The following is a 5,291-nucleotide window of genomic DNA, read 5'->3' as shown; positions in this document are numbered from 1 at the left end:
CACACACACACACACACACACACGCACACACACACACACACACACACACACACACACACACACACACACACACACCAGGGGCGGCTCGTGGGTCTAAAAAGTGGGTGTGCACAATTAATTAAGCTATCTTAGGGGCTGAAGATAATCAAGGGCAGAGTAAATGGGATGGTGTATAATTTTAGGATCTTTGGGTTGGTGAAGGAAAACCTTGTGCTTTTATTTTCATTCTTTTTACTTGTGGCTTTGACTTCTAGAATTAAATCATATTGTTAGCAAAACGTCAATTCCATTCATCCTGCATTAGAACTGAACACTCAAGTGATACCTTTCACCACTCCACTACAAAACCGTTCAAAAGCACAACTCATAGGACGGCGACATAAGTATGTCACGTTCACCTCCCTCAGGTTCACGGTCACACAGTCACTTAAAATAGCGACAAGACAATGAACCAATCACAATTCACTCGAGCACTCCGCTGGATTGCTCCGGGCCCCACATAATTTTGGCATGGAATAGCGCACAGCTCTATGGCGTTTATTTTTAGATTGCCTACTGTGTGCTATTTTTCGGCGCTATTCGGCAGGAGCACATTTGAGATGTGCCGTCTTATTAATATTAATGTACCGCCAAACTCTCTACAAGTGTCGTCATCGCTTGGGTTATTCCAAAGAGCAATTTATAGATCAGGTTTCCATTGTTGACTATTCTGTTATGTTTAGATACAGCGCATGAACTTAGGCATGGCATAGCAGATGTTTTACGGCGCTATAGAATAGAAATGATAGTTACGGCGCTAGCGAGGGCCTTGTTTTGATAAAATATTTGGCTAGTGTTTGTTTCTGGCGTCTTTTATTTTTATTATTGTGGGTGCTTTACGTCATAGAACATTGAAACATTTTGGGCGGCACTGCACGACCGTGCTCTATGGACGAACCGCGCCTGACACACACACACTCACGGGCCACTCCATTCGCTTATTATCAACAATTAGTCTGGAGAACGGAAACCGTTCGGAGAAATAGAGTTCAAGTTTATTTTCCCGAACGTTCGGAGAAATAGAGCCGGCCTTATTATTATTATCTCTTTTAGTAGTAGTAGTAGTAGTAGTAGTAGTAGTAGTAGTAGTAGTAGTAGTAGTATCATTATCATCATTGTAGACAGGCGGAAGGTTAAAAAAGGATTTTAAAAAAAGAATTGTGAAGACTATAGAATTTCAAGATACAGATCTATCATAAGTTCAACGTTTCGCTGCTGGGGGCTTCGCAGCAACATTTAATAAAAATATCATCATCATCATCATCATCTTTATTTAGAAACTTAGCACTTGCAGGACCAAATTGAGGTGCAAGTGCCGTAAAACTCTTACTAAAACAAAAAATTCAAAGCTATTGTCTGTAGCAGCGTAGTTCTCAGTTCTTTAACAAAGCTTTCTCGCCACTGCCTTTCTCACCCTGGATCCACTTCGTCCTCTCTCTTGCACTTATTGTTCTATCTTACTTCTTCTCTGTCTCGCCTGTTCTTTGCCTCTCGCTCTATTTCTCTTTCTGCTGTCTCTATCTCTCCTTCTCTATCCCACCATCATTTTCTCTGTATGTTTTTGTGTCTTTCTATTTTTCTTCCCTCCCCCCTTCTCTCTCTCTCTCTCTCTCTCTCTCTCTCTCTCTCTCTCTCTCTCTCTCTCACACACACACACACACACACACACACACACACAAAAGTAGTAAGTAGTAAGTCTAGTTAATTCCTAATGATGGACTGTAAAATATTGAGTTGTTGCTGCCTCGGCGACAAAGCAACGTGGGACACGAGGGTCTGTCCTCTGTTCGTTGAGGATAACCCAAGTGTGGATGGATGGACCCGTGTGGTCCAATGAATCCAATGTCGACTATCCTTACGAGCTCACTTCCGTATCCGGGTTGGATATAGTGCTGGGCGGGAATCGATTCGATGCCTCGATATCCCGATACCTTCTTGGTATCAATGATAGTACATAACAAGATGGGCCACTCAGCCAAAAAAGTGTCCGCAGGAAGTATGCTCTTTGCTTCAGATGGCGCTGCAGTCTGTTTTGAAGCTCTCTTTCGTTTTTCCAGAAGAAGAATAGGAATAGCACCTCCTTGCGTGCGCAGGTCGACTGCTGTTCATCAGCAGTTCGGGTACGTTCAGTGCGGAGTTTTATTTTAAAAAAAATTTTAATGACCTCTCGCCTTTCATTCTAAAGTCAAATTAAACGAAGAAAACCATCACCCTTTCCTTCGGAAGAGGTTTTTTGTCAGCGTAACCATTTTAAAAAAGCGTTCTTCCGAAATTTATCCCAAAACTTGCTAGTTTCACTTTGATTTTTTAAAACTCAAGTAGGGTAACTCTGTTCGCAAAGAGTGCGCTTTTGTGAAGAGGGCGCCACCAAATTTTGAGGACACTTTTTTAATTGGCTCAAAGAGAGAAGTGGCCCATCTTGTTATGTACTATCATTGTTGGTATTGGAATCGAATCGATACGTTCGAAAAGGATCGAGACACGAGGACTAATTATTCTCAGGCAATTCACTAATCCACGGGATGATACTTTTGTTATTTTCAAGTCCAATTGAAACATCAGGTTAAAAAAAGAAACGCGCTCTTTGCCTATAAATCAACATGGCATCAAGAAAGACTAGTATTGTGAGGGAACATTTTGAGAAAGATAATACTTCACAGGTTAAGTGTTTATTAGGCAAAAACACATTTACATTCTCAGGTTAATGTGTTGATTTTGGGTGCCTGGTGTGATGAAGCCCACGTGGGACGCTCAATAAGTTAAAAACGATCAGGAAACGACAAATGCAGTTTTTGGGACCCCTGAATAGACATATAAGGGTCTTGAACATCTAGCTCTCATTGGCAAAATTGAGGGCAAGCGAGGCAGAGGTAGGCCCTGAACAACATACTTAGGGAACCTAAACAAATGGGTAACAGGGAACGATCAGGGAAACGTAGCTTTTTTGAGAGCATCCGAGCAAAGGAATTAATGGAAAACCATGATCGCCGATGTCTGTCGCAGATCTGGCACTGGATGATGATGGTGTGTGTATTGGTAAAGAATTTTTGAAAATATATCAATCAAGTTCAAGTAGGCCTACCAGGTATTGGTATCGGTATCGGAATCGAATCGATTCCTTGAAAAAGTATCGGCAAGATGGGCCACTCAGCCAAAAAAGTGTCCGCCGGAAGTTCGCTCTTTGCTTCAGATGGCGCTGCAGTCTGTTTTGAAGCTCTCTTTCGTTTTTCCAGAAGAAGAATAGGAATAGCACCTCCTTGCGTGCACAGATCGACTGTTGTTCATCAGCAGTTCGGGTTCGTTCAGTGTGGAGTTTTAGGTTTTTAAAATTTTAATGACCTCTAGCCTTTCATTCTAAAGTCAAATTAAACGAAGAAAACAATGACCCTTTCCTCCGGAAGAGGTTTGTTTGTCAGCGTAACCATTTAAAAAAAGCGTTCTTCGGAAATTTATTAAAAAACTTGCTAGTTTCACTTTGATTTTAAAAAAACTCAAGTAGGGTAACTCTGTTCGCAAAAGGTGCGCTTTTGCGAAGAGGGCGCCACCGAATTTTGAGGATACTTTTTTAAATTGGCTCAAAGAGAGAAGTGGCCCCTCTTGTTATGTAGACTCTTTGGTATCGGGTATCGCATCGATTCCCAAACAGTGGTATCGTCCCAGCACTAGTTGGATATCTAGGGCCGTTCGTGGCGCTTCACATCTTTCTATAGGAACCCACGAAAGAGGACGGAGATTCCTCGACAGGGAGCGTAGGCTGTCCGAGCGAATAGGACCATAGTCAGCGAGGAAACTGGAGGACCCCTTTTTATTATTATTCTTTTTTAAAACAGTACTTTTCAGGGCTATCAAATTTTCAGCTTGTAAAAGGATTTGCATTGAATATAGTCTTTTATTAATTTTTGTTCGTTCTTGTTGCAAATGAAGACGTCGTGACTGAGGTCTTCTTTTTCCTCTTCCTCTTCCTCTTCTTTTTCTACTTCCTCTTCCTCTTTTTCTTCTTTTCTATTTTCTGTTCCTCATCTTTTTCTCCTCCTTCTCCCTCATCATCATCATCATCATCATCATCATCATCATCATCATCATCATCATCATCAGAATACAAAACAAAGCCCTCCGACTTGTATCAGGTCAGCTGAAAACAACACCAACAGAAGCGCTGCGCTATGAGACCAGAACTGAGCACTACACCACCTATACAAAAAGAACATGCCTCAAGTCTATAGAGATGGCTAAGAGATTACCAGACAACCCTCCTAGAGAGAAAGCCCTTGATCGAGCATTCAAGCCTAAAAATCGCAGGAAAAGTTGGTTTCGGATGGACACCGATCTAGCAGACCACCTCCCCCCTGAAGCAGAGAATCGATGGCCGATCAATCTGGTGAGAGCTTGTCCATGGTAGACCCATGGCGAAATCGAAATTCGGACAGAACTGAGAGGAGTAAAAGGAAAAGGTGATGATCCTGTAAAGGCACGTGAAGCAGCTGAGGATGTGATCAAAGAGGTTGGTGCGGATGTGACAATTTTCACCGATGGATCGGCAGTCGCAGGATACCGCGAAGGTGGAGCAGCAGCAGTAGTGATAATAAATGATGAACCACCACGAACAGAAATTATTAAAACTAAAGGTGCATTCCTTACATCATCTTATGACAAGGAATGCCAGGCAATGATGTCTGCTGCACAATGGAGTGCCGACAATTGCCACAGCAGGACCAATGTGCTTATCTTGACTGACAGTCAGTCCCTCTGCAAGGGGCTGCTGGGCAACAGCTCGGACATGAATGATTTGCTCCGCAAGTTCAGTGAAGCCAGAGCCACAATAAAAATTCAGTGGATTCCAAGCACAGAATTCTACACTTTTAGAACGGGAACTGTACCACGTGACCTGTGAGGAATTGAAGACCGAAAACAATGGCGTCTTGAGGGCACGATTTATCGTTTTCGGAAGTAACCCTATAGCTTTTAAAGCAATAGCGGCTTTTACAAACGAGTAAAAAGTGGAACATTTACTGTCCAGTTTGTAATTTTGAGTTACAGAATTCACTGTGCAACTAGAGATTGGAATTAAGGTTTTAAATTGTTGTGTTTTTGGATGCAACAACAGAAACAGCAGACATAGAGAGTTTATAAATATAAGATCTACAGAACTGTGAAAAAAAATCGTAACACGGATGGGATTGTTCACAGTGTAGAATTCTGTGATTCCAAGCCATGTTGGAATAGAAGGAAATGCGGCAGCAGACCAAGCTGCT

Source organism: Aplysia californica, unplaced genomic scaffold (genome assembly GCF_000002075.1).
Source record: "Aplysia californica isolate F4 #8 unplaced genomic scaffold, AplCal3.0 scaffold00015, whole genome shotgun sequence".
NCBI classification, from domain to species: domain Eukaryota; kingdom Metazoa; phylum Mollusca; class Gastropoda; order Aplysiida; family Aplysiidae; genus Aplysia; species Aplysia californica.
The sequence above is the reverse complement of the archived record's forward strand: the minus strand, read 5'-3'. Positions refer to the sequence as shown.